Source organism: Rhodnius prolixus, unplaced genomic scaffold (assembly GCF_049639745.1).
Source record: "Rhodnius prolixus isolate KJV_2025 unplaced genomic scaffold, Rpr scaffold_9, whole genome shotgun sequence".
In the NCBI taxonomy this organism is placed as follows: Eukaryota; Metazoa; Arthropoda; class Insecta; order Hemiptera; family Reduviidae; genus Rhodnius; species Rhodnius prolixus.
Genome location: NW_027411604.1, coordinates 11,080,853 through 11,099,287, shown reverse-complemented (window position 1 = coordinate 11,099,287; position 18,435 = coordinate 11,080,853). Strand labels below are relative to the sequence as shown.

The window sequence follows — 18,435 nt, the reverse complement described above, 5'->3', positions numbered from 1 at the left end:
ACTGCAGAACTGTCTTACAAGTATTCATATCTATTATTCACTACGTTCAGAGTAATACTACATAAACTAAAACTTTTTCATAGAAATTTTTATCTTTATAGCTGAAAACAGTAATTTTTTGAAAGAAGGTTTTAATTTGATTAAAATTCTGTTATATTTTTCAATTACAGAACTATTTCTATTCTGTATAAAAAAAAAATATTAAAAACTTAGAATATTAGTAGTATGTTTGTTATTGTATTGTTCAATCAGAGTAATCTTTTTGATAAATAATAAGTATGTTTTTTGAAAATATTTTTCATTTTCTATAAAAGAAAAGGTTAGGTTCTTTAATATATGATTTAAACTTTCATTTATTCACATTTATTTAACTTTAATGAATACAAAATCAGTTATTAAACTTTTTTTTTTTTATCTAGGTTCCTAATTCAAGTTAAACTCAGTAAAAACTAATTATTTTAAGTGCATAAATATTGTTGATTGTACACGATGTTATTTTCAGATTAAATATCTCTGATACTGAAGTACTACCTGCCAAACTGTTCATCAATAGAAGCCCAAGTGAAATAGACGTAAATAATCTATCCTAAGAAAGTTTTGTGAAAAATAAAATAAAAAAAAAAAGTATTATGTATTTACTATTAGTAATATGCACGTTAATTTCACAATACAATTTTAGAATTTTTACTTCAAATTGCATGTTCTATGTTTTTAATAAAATGTTAAATTTGTTTACTGTATACAACAAAATTATAAATTTAAAAAAAGAATCTTATTTATTTTCCTTTTTATCTCAAAAAAAACTTCGATAGCGAACAGACAACATGATAAAGATATAATTTCCAAAAATAAAAATAAACTGTTAAAGTTGTTTTATTAACATGTTTATACAGATTTGTTCCTAAAAAGCGTTAAATTTAAAACAAAAACAATAAAGAATAAAAAAGAAAACCTTTGAAAAAGATTAAAAAACCTTTGGAAAAAGTGGAAATAATCTCTTAATTTCACTGTAATGCTGCTGTTTCTGCATTTGATAGTTAATATTAAAGGCCATCTTAGATTGTGTACGTTGGGTCGTTTTGTTTTGAAAATCAAGAGGTAAAAACAATCGAAAAAAAAAAAAATTAAAAGAGAAAAATTAGTTTTAAAAATGGCCAGAAGGTAGCAGCACTTACTGGACATGTTGCCTACATAAACACATTTTAGTTTGCATATTTACCACCAGGTAGCACTAAAACTATATATTTTACAGCTGTCAAGATTTCTCTTCAGTACGACTTGAGTGCAGCAGGGGAGTAGATCGCTCTGTCGCTCGACACCTTAAACATATCTACTCTGGCCTCGCATGATCATACATGAAAGATGTATGACGACAAAGATGTTGACTGGTCTAGTCAAAAATTAGAATTATAATAAATATTCCAATCAAATACCAAAAAGGTAAAATGTGTGTAGCATAAAAATCACTATCATAAACATACATGAAAGTTCTTCTATAAGAATTATTAAAAAAATATTCTAGACATACAATAAGAAATAGGTATCGTGACATATGTCTGTTCTTGTCAAAAATTAAGATTGTAACAAGATTTCTATACCCCACCCTCCCAGCCCGCAAAAATCACTTACCTTTATAGTCTGGCAGCACTACTGCACACTCGACAAGCAAGAAGCATTATATGCATTTTTATCAGCATGAAACAATTTTTTTAGCTTACTTCCGGTATCAGTAATTAACACATTTATAATGCCATCTAACTATAATATATTCTAATTAAAAAAAGCTTGAAGTACTTAATAATTTAAATAAAACAATGGAGTTAATAACAAATGAACTGCAGTTTGTACTGTCACTCCTAGGTAGCAGAACAATCATTATTTTAAGGATTAGATTTCTCTTTCTAGGCATTGCAGGACTTTTTCAACTATTTTTTTTATGTTTTCTTTTTTAGTATTTTTTTCATTATTTTTAATTTCATTAAGAGATTAAAAGGAAAAATAAATACAATATTATTAAGTAACAATTTTTTTTAATTATTTAAAAATAATTTATAAACTTTTTTACAATAAGTTTAATAAAATCTTTACAGAGTTTGGGGAAACTTCAATTGACTGGTGACTCACGAGACTTATATAGGACCTCCCTTCACTCATATTTAACCAATTAAGTTAAATAATTGTGAATGAAAGGAGTCGTCAATATGATTAAATGTGAGTGAAATGAAGTCCTATATGTGTAAGTCTAGTGGAGCTGTGCCTACACTCTAGAAATTTTGCCCAAATCTGGCTGTACATATTAATGTAGTAACAACATTCTTACTTAATTAACATATTCCTAATTAAATCTGAAGATATAATATATAAGAAAATATTATTTTCTTAGATAGTTGATTTACGTCTTTTCCACCTGGTCTTCTATTGACGAACTGTTTTGCAGGCAGTACTGTAGTATCAGCAATGTTTAATCTGAAAAAAGAAAATGTTTAATTAAATTACAGCGCGTTTTGAATTTTACCTTGAATTAAGAAACTAGAGAAAAACATCTATAACAATTGATAAAGTACATAAACCTTTTCATTCAATAAATGAAATAAATTTCCGAAAAATACACTTATTATTAATAAAATTAATTTGATTGAAAATTCAATACAAAAAAAAAATGGAAAGGTTCTAAAAACTTCGATAGCCAATGGAAAACAGGATTTTATTTATTTATTTATTGTTTTAATGGTCTTGTTTGCACATTAACGAATTACTTTAAGAAAACAGGATGTAAGAAATAATTCCCAAAAATAAAAATAAACTGTTAAAGATGTTTTATTAATATGTTTGTACAGATTTATATTACTCAATTCGCATTTTTGAAATGATTTGACTAACATATTCATCCATATTTTATTTAACAGTAACTATTTTGGTGAGACTGCAACAACGTCCATATTTTAAATTTCGCGCCTCCTTCCCGCAGAAAATACATTTCTAACTTTTCATTTCGAAAATATTACTCGCGTAGAAAAAAACATTAAACGTGTAGAACCTTTAAACAAGTACTAGATTTCAATTATTTTATATTCATAATTTTTACAGATGTTTGACAATTCCTCAACATTTTGGATAACACCACTGTAACCTCCCTTACACAGTCTGCTCAGTAAGTGATTTGCAACACCTGAACATTAGCGAAGACGAGGTCTCTACAATATTCTGGTAATTCTACCTCTGAGATGGATGAAAGTCCGAAACCGATAAGGAGTATAATAAAAATGGAAATATTATTATGTTCTGCGGACGTAACCTGGATCCTCAACAGATAAGTAAATTCTTAAGCCTTTACGAAGACCTATAAAAAGTAAAGTTCGAGAAGTGTTAGTTCTATGTCAAAGTGAAGTAACGAAAACCTCAAGACGAGGAAGATGAGTACGATAAGCTTAATTCGCTTGTAGAACGAGTTAGACGTGTACAATACATAGACTTCTTATATTACATTAACAGCATAACCGAGCGGTCATTAAATCAAAGGGTATAGATTTAATAAAAAGAAACCTTATTTAATGATATTAAGTAACCTATGTACGTACTACATACAATTGTTTAAGTATTTTGGGAGAATCGTTTCATGTTTTTGTTATTGTACTTGGTATAATATAGCCAGTGTTAGAAAAAATAACAAGATGACAATATGTATATATCATGAATTTTAGGGCTTGAAAAAGGTGTGAAATATATCGAATCTATGTTATTTATACATGATGGTGATTTCTGCAGTTCAGATGAAAAATTAAATGGCTTCGTAGATAGGACTGATATGAAGTTACCAGCTCTGTATTTCGCTGGTAATGGTTTTTGACTATTTCGTAACAAGAGTGAAGAGGGTAGTAGTGCCTACAAGCAGGAGTAGAAAGAGAAGTACTTGCTGGAGCAAGTGTTGTGTGAACAAGACCTTTCCTTTGGTATCGGCTTCATAAGGTATGTTGCTTATCTTTGTCACTTGGCCCTTTAATTTTTCACTTTTACTTTAATATCCACCAAGCACTCGTTACAATTCATTACTTTTACTTACCCATAATAAGGTGTTGTTAAGTAGAATATTATTCGGTTTTCAACGGAAATATTTGTTTTCGATTTATTCATTTATTATTTTCGAATCGTCAAGTTTTGTGTGTGAAAAGTCATAGTAAATTCAAATTTTTATATATATTGATATTGTTTTACAATGCTACGAATACGTACTAAAAGATTGATCTAAAAGATTTATACTAAAATTTAAGCATTCATATTTTATTTATTTTTTAAATACCTGTAAGATACAAATTTATCTTTGTATAAATACAAACAAATGGTATCGTTTTAATTTGCAGTATGATCGAATAAAATGCTTCTTAATTAAAGATTAACTCTATAAACTAATTATTTCATTGAATAATGATTTTCAGATTGAAAACTGCCAGTAACTGCAAAACTCTCCATTAACTAATGTGGAAATGAAAAAGTCATTGAGAAAACATCGATGAAATAAGTATGTACAAACAACTTTTATGAATCAATTGCTAAAAAAATGTATTATTTAGGTATATATAAATTGCATGTTTGCATGTCGTTATCGTATTTATTAAATGATTTTTTGGCTAAAAGTGAAAATAAAAAGTATTATTTAGTAGGAGAATAAATAAAAATCTTTAATTTGAAAAAAAAAATATTTATTTGCACCTATTTTGTTTTTACATAGACTTCATATTTTACATACTACTATACGAAAAATTTACATATAAATCAGTAAAGTACAAAAAGAATTGCTAAAAACATTTAAAACCTAACAGAGAAACTTAAAATAATTAATTAACATGATCATCACCTCTGAAAGATTTATGAATTGATTGAGGGACAATGAGTTAGACCTCCCTAGGCAATTTGGGCGAGCAATTCAAATTAAATAAAATAACAAATAAAGGAAAGGGAAGGGTGGGGGACGCCACCAACATCCAGAATACCTTCACTTAAAAGGAACAAATATACGAGGTCTGTCTAAAAAGTATCCGACCTTTATTTTTCCCTTGCAAAATAAAGACGATAGCGCGGCGCCACTGTACTCAGTAAAGGAAGACACCTTCATGCGCATGTGTGAATTTTGAGACCGCCTTCCTGCGCGTCAGTCGCTGAGTGAGGTGCTACACTACGTGTTCGTCGCATTACCGATTCTCTCAAGATGACTGAAACATCAAATTTTATCATAATCAAATTAATAAAGTCTAGACCTTATGGTATGTTCTTTGTACTTTTACTAAATTGTAAAATATAAATACGAGGTCTGTCTAAAAAGTATCCGACCTTTATTTTTCCCTCGCAAAATAAAGACGATAGCGCGGCGCCACACTACTCAGTAAAGGAAGACACCTTCATGCGCATGTATGAATTTTGTCAACGCCTTCCAGCGCGTCAGTCGCTGCCTGTGGGTCGCTGAGTGAAGTGCTACTCAACGTTTTCGTCGCATTACCGATTCTCCGACTTCTGGATCCGATTCTCTCAAGATGACTGAACAAACGTATTGAGCAAAGGCACTTCAAATTTTGTCAAAAGCTTGGTGATTCTCAAAGCGAAACAATTCGTAAGATTCAGCAGGTGTTTGCAGACAAAGCGATGGGTGTAACACAAATTAAGGAGTGGTTCAATCGTTTCAAAAATGGCCGCACATCAGCGGAGAGTGACCAGCGTTCTGGCAGGGCCCAGATTGCTCGGAGTGCAGCCGGTGTTGAGACTGAGAAATTTGGTGATGGCAGATCGTCGCTTGGCCGTGCGGGAGATTGCCCAACTGGTTGGAGTTAGTGCAACTTCAAAACGGAGGTCCTATTGTTCCGGCGACAACAACTTGGACACTCTCCGCTGATGTGCGGCTACTTTGGAGCGGTTGAACCACTCCTTAATTTGTGTTTCACCCATCGCTTCGTCTCCAAACACCTGCTGAATCTTACGAATTGTTTCGCTTTGAGAATCACCAAGCTTTTGACAAAATTTGAAGTGCCTTTGCTCAACACGTTCAGTCATCTTGAGAGAATCGGATCCGGAAGTCGGAGAATCGGTAATGCGACGAAAACGTTGAGTAGCACCTCACTCAGCGACCCACAGGCAGCGACTGACGCGCTGGAAGGCGGTGACATAATTCATACATGCGAGGTGTCTTCTTTACGGAGTAGTGTGGCGCCGCGCTATCGTCTTTATTTTGCGAGGGAAAAATAAAGGTCGGATACTTTTTAGACAGACCTCGTATTTATATATTTACAATTTAGTAAAAGTACAAAGAACATACCATTAGGTCTAGGACCATAAATACTTATTACAACTTACAGTTCAGAACCCTATAACCAGACATATTGCTAACATCAGCACGTGCTTGGCCTTTAATGCTCTACAATTTAAACACTGTTGGGAATGATGCAGGAAGACGATGGCTATAAAATTTTAATATTACAATCTGATATAGAACAGGGAGGAATACGCCGGCGTTGGCGGGGCCACATGGCTGGACTTGGCTGCAACCGTCGAACAAAGTGACACAGACTAAGGATGCTGTAAGAAGCCCCAAGGGCAACTGGCTCGAGCTCCCAGGCACACGCTGGAGCCCCCTCTCCGTTGTCTTCTCCAGTGCTGCCAACTGGACAATGTTGTGCTATAAGATAAATTCTAGGCCGGGGGGCCGCACATCGCTTCAAGGATCGAACAACCTCTCTCCAAAAGAATCATGATGTTGGGTAAGGGAGATGTCGCTTCGACGGTCGCAGAACAACTATTCTCTCGATTAGAGAGGTAAAATAAGTAGCGAACGTCGGGTCAAAGAGTACGCAGTTATTCTTAACTTCCAAAGAGACTACCTGAGAGAGAATAATGAAGCTAATGTTCTACAAAAATAAGGAGACTAAGTGCAAAATTGGTTGAAAAACAAGTAAGTTCTTAATCCTACATAAAATTGCATGTGCATGGCTGTAACACCTCCAAGTTCGCTGGTTCTCTCTACTCAATATTTCTATGCAATATAAAGTATAAATGATAAATCCCTTTTAGCTCCTACGTTTTACTCTTCATATTGCTCCCCTTCCTCTGCAGTCTTTAAGCAAAATTATTAAATTAAGATGTTTAAAACTATTTTTCCCTCATAGGTATTTGATAAATTATCAGATTATGCTAATAAAATTTTATAAAAGTGATAATATGTTCGGTTTGTCTTATATATGCTCAAGGGAAGTGCTAAACTACTTTTGTCCTGGCTTACATTATGTAATACCAACCTGTAACGTAGTATTAATTATAAGTTTGATTATGAAGCTTACGCAGATTAAATCTTCTTTACAACATTTCAACTTCTATGTGATAAATATATCTTCAAAATTGGTTATTCTGTTGCAATTTTAATTGTTTATTTTGAACTCTTGGGTCCCATATAGTGGACTGTTTTAGAGGCTATGCCTCAACTTCATTTTATGTTTCAATATCAAAATTGCATTAAAAAGGTTTTAATATAAAAGTTAAGTGTTTTAAAATGTAGTACGTTTTTCTCTTCATCCAGTGCCTCAAAGACCCTTTCTGCCCTTCGCTGGCTTGATCATGGTCCTTCATTACATCCAGCAGCACTCCCATATAAGATGAGGTGATTCACATCTAATTTCTACATTTCGTTCATGAAACAAATTAGGCAATCTTGGAACCTACCCTGATAATTTGTGGAATTCTACTTCTGGTAATCTTAACTATTATATATTACTTCTAAAGCATGTTAACAGGAAAAAAAAATTCCAGACAAATTAATACTTTTAATTTCATGAAAAAAGTAATCATGAAATTTTAATTAATTTTCGCCTACATATTTATTTCTTTACATATTTAAAGATATAATACAAAAGTCTAGCTTGCAAAAAAGACGATAAAAAAATGTAAGAAGTAGTTTAATTTAATTAGGTCTACTCTTCTACTCTTCAATTAGCAATTCTATAACCTTCCTCTATATATAGGCTAGTGGGGGATAGGGTAGAGCGAAGTGTTCACGACAAAGGTTCAAACATCGATCAAATGAGTAAGAACAAACAACTTGTTATGAATCAATTACTAAAAAAAATGTGTTATTTAGATGCATGTAATTTGCATGTTTATGTCACTATCTTTTGTATTATATGATTTATTGACTTGTAAAAAAAAGTATTGTAGGGCAGGAGAACAAAGAAAAACGATTAGGTTTTTAAAAAAGATATTTATTGCATGCCTATTTTTTTTTACATAGTCTTAGTATTATTTTACATCCTATGATATGAAAAAATACTTAATAAAATAGTAAACTACAAAAAAAAGTGTTAAAAAACGTTTAAAAGTAACAGAGAAACTTAAAAATAATTCAAAAAAATTAGTTCCAAAAAAATCCGTCAGAGGGCGCCACTTATCAGACAGGTGAGAAAATAGTTCCAGAAGTTGCCACCAAGTAGCAGTGGTGTAACCTTCCCTATATATACGGCAGCAGCACACATTCTCGTCAGTACGACTTGAGTGATGCAGGGGGGTAGATCGCTCGTCGCTCCAAACATACCTCTTACCTAGTCTAGTCTAACATCCATCACCTCTCTCTCAAAGAATCATGAGGTCGGGAGATGTTGTCGCTTCGACGGTTCTCCCCACCCTGCCCCGCCCTTCCAGCGAACTTAGTTATATAGCCTCCCAGAGCAAGATGGCGGCAGTCAACTCACCTGATCACCAGTGCCCACTAGATCGCCCAGCTGATCAGTTGCTCTTGCACACTCTCACGACTCTGTCGGCCATTTCTTCTAAACCTTCCCTCAAGGTTTTCTTTTTTACTTCTACCACTCTCTAGACCCTGTAACCTTCTTTTTAGGTTATCCTTTTTATTTTTACACTATTTTTTCATCATTTTCAAGTGTATTAATAAAATATTATTAATTTTTTTCGTTTTATTTATACTTTTTCATAATTATTAACACATTAAATGTAAAAATAAATAAAATCTTTTTTTTAGACTTTTTTATTCAGCAATAAAATTATTTCGTTAATACAATTTCGTTTTTTTATCATGCAATTTTTAATTTTTATAAAAACATGCATATTACTAATAATAACTACTTACCTTTTTTTTTCATGGATTCCTAACCAATGTTTCTTGATGCACCACATTGGATTGATGTTGTACGTCTTTTTCGTATGGCCTTCCTTTGATGGATAGTTTAGCAGGCAGTACTCTTGGTATCACCAGTATTAATTCTGAAAATCAACATTATTTATTGTAATTGAAATAATTAAAATGTAAGAAGTTTCACCTAGCATTAAGAAAAACATGTATAACAATTTATGTATATTATAAAAGTTAAATAAAGAGGACTGTAATGAAGCTAAAGAATTGTTTTTTTTTAAAAAACCATAAATGTTTTCATTCAATGATAATGAAATATATTTCTAAAATAACACACTTATTCCTGAGGAATAAAATTCATTTTAATGGAACAATATAACACACATTATCTACTAGCATTATTATTACTGAATTACCTTTAAGAAAATGATTAAAAAAATTATAAGCTTGACTAAAAATAGTTCTATATGATTGGATAATAATGGAGAATTCACATGCATGTTTGATGTTCAAGTTTTTAATTAAAACTTTACTCAGAATCAACAAGAATTACAACTTTTTTCATTTATAAGAAAAAATTAATTTACACTAAAAAAGTTTTAGTACTTGTTGTATCACTCGGAGCATAATAAATAATAATATAAGACTTACCTAGATGCGAATCACTTCATATTTATGTGGTGCTACTGGAAGTATAGAAAGACCTTTAAAAATTCATTTCAGATAAAAGCTGAGGTTAACGGGGCTGCAAGTTGACAAAAAGCCCATTGATGTCAGCACTGCATGAACTGAAAAAATACTTCATTAAACATAGGTAGGAGAAATACGAATTTGATTCACACTACATTAATACTTCATTCAAAACGCAGAATTTATCAGTTTAACTAAACTTTCATTTAAAAAACTTTTTTGAAATTCTGCTCTTTATTTTCTTAAAATAAAATTTAATAACGTTCAAAATCTTTACCTATAATCAGAAGATGCTAAAACAAGAATTTACTCCGTGTAACCTACAAGATCGATTAAAAGCCAACAAAATCTAAACACTTAATCAAACTTCAAAAATAACATTCATTACTTAGTTTAGGCGATGCACTACTCAGCTAAACTAACGAATTCTGTTGAGAGCAATTATGAATTTCTTTCGTCACAACTTACTTATTGAAATTTTCTTTAAATATACAACTTTTCCTTCAATATTATAAGTGTTAAGTATTATAAAATGAATGAAATTCCGCAAAACAATAAAATAGAGAAAAAAGGATTTCGCAAGAAGGAGGATGAAACTTTTGAGGTCATTATGAATGGTAAGATCAATACGAACTGAAGAGCTATATGATATTCAATGATACTACAAATTAAAATGCAACCATTTGTTTAAGATAAATTTGTATATTACAGGAATTTAAAAAATAAATAAAATATGAAGGCTTAAATTTTAGTTTAAATCTTTTAAACAGATCAATATTTTAGAATGTATTCGTAGCATTGTAAAAAATTAAATTATTTTAACATGAATTACTCCTACGTTGCAATTTAATGTTGTACCAAACCATTAAATATCTGTAAGTACTGATGAATTATTATTCATAGAATTAAATAAATGTGACGGTAATTTAACTAAAACAATGATATGCACATAACAATAATATTGCAAAGAAAGAATTTTACCAGATGGAGGATAAAACATTTTTAGGTCATTATGAGTGGTAAGATCAATGCGAACTAAAGAGCACATATTAATTTATAAGATTTTGGATTGGGGAGACTGAATTTGTTGACAATTGGAAAGGTAGTACCCCACGATTTCGGTCAAGGTGCAGATTGCTCCAACCCAGATGTTATAGCAGTCTTATTCATTACAGAGAGTTTTTAGTTTTTTATCAATTTTTCAAGAGAAATGCTCTAGATCATAATAATATAATGAAAGTACGTTGTTTAGAGGAAATCGCAAATGCTGTTTAAGAGACTCAGTAAATTTGTAGTTAGATTGACAGATTTTCGCCTAAAGGAGCCATTAAACTAAATATCAAAATTTGAATTTTCTATGACTTTTCATTACTGATTTTCATGACACACCAAACTTCACGATTCGAAAAAATAAATGAATAAATCGAAAACAAATATTTCCGTTGAAAACCGAATAATATTCTACTTAACAACACCTTGTTATTATTATGGGTAAGTAAAAGTAATTGAATTTTAATGAGTGCTAGGTGGATATTAAAGTAAAAGTGAAAAATTAAAGAGACAAGTGACAAAGATAAGCAACATACCTTATGAACCCAATACGAAAGGAAAGGTCCTGTTCACACAACACTTGCTCCAGCAAGTACTTCTCTTTCTACTCCTGCTTGTAGGCACTACTACCCTCTTCACTCTTGTTACGAAATAGTCAAAAACCATTACCAGCGAAATACAGAGCTGATAACTTCATATCAGTTCATCTACGAAGCCATTTAATTTTTCATCTGAATTGCCGAAATCACCATCATGTATAAATAACATAGTTTCGATATATTTCACACCTTTTTCAAGCCCTAAAATTCATGATATATACATATTGTCATCTTGTTATTTTTTCTTATACCAAGCACAATAACAAGAACATGAAACGATTCTCCCAAAATACTTAAACAATTGTATGTAGTACGTACATAGCTTACTTAATATAATTAAATAAGATTCCTTTTTATTAAATCTATACCCTTTGATTTAATGACCGTTCGGTTATGCTGTTAATATAATATAAGAAGTCTATGTATTGTACACGTCTAACTCGTTCTACAAGCGAATTAAGCTTATCGTACTCATCTTCCTCGTCTTGAGGTTTTCGTTACTTCACTTTGACATAGAACTAACACTTCTCGAACTTTACTTTTTATAGGTCTTCGTAAAGGCTTAAGAATTTACTTATCTGTTGAGGATCCAGGTTACGTCCGCAGAACATAATAATATTTCCATTTTTATTATACTCCTTATCGGTTTCGGACTTTCATCCATCTCAGAGGTAGAATTACCAGAATATTGTAGAGACCTCGTCTTCGCTAATGTTCAGGTGTTGCAAATCACTTACTGAGCAGACTGTGTAAGGGAGGTTACAGTGGTGTTATCCAAAATGTTGAGGAATTGTCAAACATCTGTAAAAATTATGAATATAAAATAATTGAAATCTAGTACTTGTTTAAAGGTTCTACACGTTTAATGTTTTTTTCTACGCGAGTAATATTTTCGAAATGAAAAGTTAGAAATGTATTTTCTGCGGGAAGGAGGCGCGAAATTTAAAATATGGACGTTGTTGCAGTCTCACCAAAATAGTTACTGTTAAATAAAATATGGATGAATATGTTAGTCAAATCATTTCAAAAATGCGAATTGAGTAATATAAATCTGTACAAACATATTAATAAAACATCTTTAACAGTTTATTTTTATTTTTGGGAATTATTTCTTACATCCTGTTTTCTTAAAGTAATTCGTTAATGTGCAAACAAGACCATTAAAACAATAAATAAATAAATAAAATCCTGTTTTCCATTGGCTATCGAAGTTTTTAGAACCTTTCCATTTTTTTTTTGTATTGAATTTTCAATCAAATTAATTTTATTAATAATAAGTGTATTTTTCGGAAATTTATTTCATTTATTGAATGAAAAGGTTTATGTACTTTATCAATTGTTATAGATGTTTTTCTCTAGTTTCTTAATTCAAGGTAAAATTCAAAACGCGCTGTAATTTAATTAAACATTTTCTTTTTTCAGATTAAACATTGCTGATACTACAGTACTGCCTGCAAAACAGTTCGTCAATAGAAGACCAGGTGGAAAAGACGTAAATCAACTATCTAAGAAAATAATATTTTCTTATATATTATATCTTCAGATTTAATTAGGAATATGTTAATTAAGTAAGAATGTTGTTACTACATTAATATGTACAGCCAGATTTGGGCAAAATTTCTAGAGTGTAGGCACAGCTCCACTAGACTTACACATATAGGACTTCATTTCACTCACATTTAATCATATTGACGACTCCTTTCATTCACAATTATTTAACTTAATTGGTTAAATATGAGTGAAGGGAGGTCCTATATAAGTCTCGTGAGTCACCAGTCAATTGAAGTTTCCCCAAACTCTGTAAAGATTTTATTAAACTTATTGTAAAAAAGTTTATAAATTATTTTTAAATAATTAAAAAAAATTGTTACTTAATAATATTGTATTTATTTTTCCTTTTAATCTCTTAATGAAATTAAAAATAATGAAAAAAATACTAAAAAAGAAAACATAAAAAAAATAGTTGAAAAAGTCCTGCAATGCCTAGAAAGAGAAATCTAATCCTTAAAATAATGATTGTTCTGCTACCTAGGAGTGACAGTACAAACTGCAGTTCATTTGTTATTAACTCCATTGTTTTATTTAAATTATTAAGTACTTCAAGCTTTTTTTAATTAGAATATATTATAGTTAGATGGCATTATAAATGTGTTAATTACTGATACCGGAAGTAAGCTAAAAAAATTGTTTCATGCTGATAAAAATGCATATAATGCTTCTTGCTTGTCGAGTGTGCAGTAGTGCTGCCAGACTATAAAGGTAAGTGATTTTTGCGGGCTGGGAGGGTGGGGTATAGAAATCTTGTTACAATCTTAATTTTTGACAAGAACAGACATATGTCACGATACCTATTTCTTATTGTATGTCTAGAATATTTTTTTAATAATTCTTATAGAAGAACTTTCATGTATGTTTATGATAGTGATTTTTATGCTACACACATTTTACCTTTTTGGTATTTGATTGGAATATTTATTATAATTCTAATTTTTGACTAGACCAGTCAACATCTTTGTCGTCATACATCTTTCATGTATGATCATGCGAGGCCAGAGTAGATATGTTTAAGGTGTCGAGCGACAGAGCGATCTACTCCCCTGCTGCACTCAAGTCGTACTGAAGAGAAATCTTGACAGCTGTAAAATATATAGTTTTAGTGCTACCTGGTGGTAAATATGCAAACTAAAATGTGTTTATGTAGGCAACATGTCCAGTAAGTGCTGCTACCTTCTGGCCATTTTTAAAACTAATTTTTCTCTTTTAATTTTTTTTTTTTTCGATTGTTTTTACCTCTTGATTTTCAAAACAAAACGACCCAACGTACACAATCTAAGATGGCCTTTAATATTAACTATCAAATGCAGAAACAGCAGCATTACAGTGAAATTAAGAGATTATTTCCACTTTTTCCAAAGGTTTTTTAATCTTTTTCAAAGGTTTTCTTTTTTATTCTTTATTGTTTTTGTTTTAAATTTAACGCTTTTTAGGAACAAATCTGTATAAACATGTTAATAAAACAACTTTAACAGTTTATTTTTATTTTTGGAAATTATATCTTTATCATGTTGTCTGTTCGCTATCGAAGTTTTTTTTGAGATAAAAAGGAAAATAAATAAGATTCTTTTTTTAAATTTATAATTTTGTTGTATACAGTAAACAAATTTAACATTTTATTAAAAACATAGAACATGCAATTTGAAGTAAAAATTCTAAAATTGTATTGTGAAATTAACGTGCATATTACTAATAGTAAATACATAATACTTTTTTTTTTTATTTTATTTTTCACAAAACTTTCTTAGGATAGATTATTTACGTCTATTTCACTTGGGCTTCTATTGATGAACAGTTTGGCAGGTAGTACTTCAGTATCAGAGATATTTAATCTGAAAATAACATCGTGTACAATCAACAATATTTATGCACTTAAAATAATTAGTTTTTACTGAGTTTAACTTGAATTAGGAACCTAGATAAAAAAAAAAAAGTTTAATAACTGATTTTGTATTCATTAAAGTTAAATAAATGTGAATAAATGAAAGTTTAAATCATATATTAAAGAACCTAACCTTTTCTTTTATAGAAAATGAAAAATATTTTCAAAAAACATACTTATTATTTATCAAAAAGATTACTCTGATTGAACAATACAATAACAAACATACTACTAATATTCTAAGTTTTTAATATTTTTTTTTTATACAGAATAGAAATAGTTCTGTAATTGAAAAATATAACAGAATTTTAATCAAATTAAAACCTTCTTTCAAAAAATTACTGTTTTCAGCTATAAAGATAAAAATTTCTATGAAAAAGTTTTAGTTTATGTAGTATTACTCTGAACGTAGTGAATAATAGATATGAATACTTGTAAGACAGTTCTGCAGTTAGAAAAGAGTAATGCCTAAGAAAAGATAAAGAAGTGTAAGCAAATGCACTTTTTTTAAAAAAACGTAAATCTAAGTTCTTGTACATTCTGGATAGTTTGAATTTAGGCAAATCATTGCACTTACTAGGTATCTAATCTATTACTAATTGAAAAATTTAGCAATCACCATGTTTCGAGAGATGTAGAGGCAGTCATAAACTCCAGATATAACTCCTTCTATAGGAATATAAGTACACTAGGTTTAGGAGAACAGTATCTGGAAATACCGAATAGTTTAAGTAAACGTAGAATAATCAGTCAACTTAGAGTATGTAATGAAAATTATTTTAGGTTATACTGCAATGGCACTTTACATAAGTTTGAAGGGAAAGAAAATTGTACAGTTTGCAATATGCAGAAGCCCGAGAACTTGGTGCATTTTTTGATACACTGTCCCATATATAACAGTTTACGCAATAGTTTTCTCCATCAGTATTTGAAGGGAAATGCAAGTAATGAGGAAAATATTATAAATTTATTAAATAATATTACATGTAAGCAACAGATTAACAATCTATATTGGTACACTGAGGCAGCTTTAAAATTAAGAGCATTTGCGTTAAACGAATAAATAAATAGAATTAAGATGTAAATAGTCGGCAAAGGAAAATATAATTAAATAATCAATATTAATAAAATTTAAAAAAGGTTAATGTCTTAAAAAAAAAAAAATAATTTTTTTTGTTTTGTTTCTTGTTTTTTCTTTTGAAATGCTACTTTTGTTTTGGGTACTTATTTATTTTGTTTTATTTATTTGTTTATTTATTTGTTTGTATTTTTTGTTAATAGTAGTAATGTATTTCTGTTCTGTTATAATTTAATTACTGTAATAAGGATAATTGAGAATACTTTTATGTTTGAGATAGTTATTTTTCTGTTTTATTATGCTTTATTAATTTCGTTGCTATCAACTCCTTGCCAGGAGGAAATGTACTCAAGCGGCAAATAAACATATTCTATTCTATTCTAATCTATTACTGTATCCATTATTGTTTATCTTTATATAATACGACATAATATCTTAACTGAGAAACAACATGCTGTAAGCTGAAAACATGAACTTACTGTTGCCGAAGGAGTTAAAATGTGTTACACTGGATAAGATGTCATCAACCCAGCCATTTGTTTGAATTGAACTAGTTCAGATTTACCATTAAAATGTTGAAGGAACGCTGAGAACCAAAATAAAAATTATATAACTGTTATTTATACGATTGATTTCATTGAAATTTACAAATATTTAAAAAAAAATTGTTTTCAATAAGTTAGAATTTAAAAATACTGGTGCGAACCTTACAAAATCCAAGGTCCATAATTCTAGAACGTTATTAAACTTTATGTTATTATTTTAAATTTCATGGAGATTACTCTCCTCTTTAATTGAGAGAAATTTGAATATTTACGTGGAAGTTCATAATTCCCAAATACATAATCGGAATTAGCAATTTACTTTTACAGTAGTAAAGACGACCAAAAATTGTTAACATGTTACAAACTAAATCTACCTACTTATGATCGTTGAAACATCTTTATGAAACAAAATAATGAAGACTAAAATAACTTATGCGTACACTTAAAATGCAACTACTATCAACTGTCTTGGAAACATGTCAATTTCATAAACACTTCTAATCACATCCAACTCCTAATTAAAAATAAAAGTATACACAAAAAATGTTGCTTACCTGCAAGAAGTCTTCAACGCAGTAACGATGCAAAATCAAGTTTTTCATTTTCCAATGAAGTTATCGCTTAATGCAAATAAATAATACCATTATTTTTCCGGGGTATGTAACGTTCTTACTGACTTTGTTACAGTAGCAGCAACTTAAAACTACCAATCATAAATTAAAAAAACATCAAATTATGAGGTAAAGAGTAATTTTAAACATGGAAATTTTTTTAGAGGAAAACTTCTTTTTAAAATAATGTTAATATAAAATGTTGATCTAAAACAACTTAAAACTACCAATCATCAGTATATAACATCAAATTATGAAGTAAACAGTAAATTAAATATGGTAATTTTTTAGGAAGGAAACTTTTTTTAAAAATATGATATTAACGAAGGTGAAGTATATTTAGTGAATAAAGCAAATTATTGTTATTGCTACAAGGTAGAGATTATTTCGAAAAAACTAAATAACAGTTCTTACCCAACGCCTTACCGGGCAGTTTGGTTTTGTAGTGAGGTTATAACTTTAATAGCATCAAAAGTACATGCTCATGCTACCTAGCGGCAATAGCTCGAACTAGTTACGCAATTACATCTTTATAGTTTAAATGATCGCCACTAGATAGGACTGACGAACCATAAACCCGTCTTCCTTCTTTAAATTTTTCATTGATACTGAACAAATATCAAAGTAATACAAATCTTATGAAATTATTTTAATAATTATGGAAACAATGTTGGTACGGGAGATGAAAATTCTTTATACATCTCCATAATTTGTATTAATAATTCACTGTTTACAATTAATGTACCTAAAGTTTCCATTAGTAAATACTAAAAACTAACGATTTTTATAAGATGAAGATGAGGTTGTCAAAAATTTAAAAGCCACGGTAGCCGAGCGGTTAGAGGTGAGACCTGCGAAGCTAATACGTATTGTGGTACTGGGTTCGATTCCCAGTCTTAGGTCTTGGAATTTATTTAATGGTTAATATGAGTAATTTACAGTAAAGTATGTTTGCTAGTCGCCTCCGTCCACGACACCTAAGTGGTAGTTAGACTTGAAAATATAGGAATCACTTTACTCTACTTACTTGTCAACAATTCTAATGTTCCCACCCATGCTAATCCGTTGTATCCATCAATGAACAGTAAGACTTCAAACTTCTGCATTTACTTGATGCTAATATGAAGATATTCACTCAAGACCAGAGGTAATTAAAGGAAGCAGAGAAGAATACCCAAACTGTTTTTTTTTAACTCTTGAAGCATTTCTCTTATTGAAGACTAGAATAACTGCAAACGACTACTGAAACAAATCAGCATTTACAAAGAAATATAAGATACTCGATTACAATAACTTAACCATAAAAAA

General features: G+C 30.1%; 1 protein-coding gene and 1 long non-coding RNA gene across 23 annotated transcripts in view; one reads left to right on the top strand and one right to left on the bottom strand.

Moving 5' to 3' along the window:
• The window catches only part of LOC141454167 (uncharacterized), a 197,785-nt gene that overhangs the window by 4,670 nt on the left and 174,680 nt on the right, over nt 1-18,435 (top strand). Inside the window, exons 5-8 of one of the 4 annotated variants that reach the window (XR_012458514.1) lie at nt 3,088-3,966; nt 4,434-4,516; nt 6,476-7,726; nt 9,212-9,374. The gene's annotated coding sequence lies outside the window, so the exon portion shown is untranslated. Of the gene's footprint in view, nt 1-3,087; nt 3,967-4,433; nt 4,517-6,475; nt 8,331-9,211; nt 9,375-18,435 lie in introns of those variants that run through there. The other 3 variants (XR_012458513.1, XR_012458512.1, XR_012458511.1) reach the window with 3 other exon arrangements.
• Nucleotides 2,102-18,435, bottom strand: part of LOC141454181 (uncharacterized) — a 28,518-nt gene continuing 12,184 nt past the window's right edge. For 12 of the 19 annotated variants that reach the window (XR_012458519.1, XR_012458518.1, XR_012458527.1 and 9 more), the window contains 6 exons: nt 18,155-18,369; nt 17,071-17,219; nt 16,451-16,557; nt 11,395-12,258; nt 9,770-9,906; nt 8,874-9,249 (listed from right to left, as the gene is read on the bottom strand). This is a non-coding gene — a long non-coding RNA (uncharacterized lncRNA). The other 7 variants (XR_012458522.1, XR_012458531.1, XR_012458524.1 and 4 more) reach the window with 6 other exon arrangements.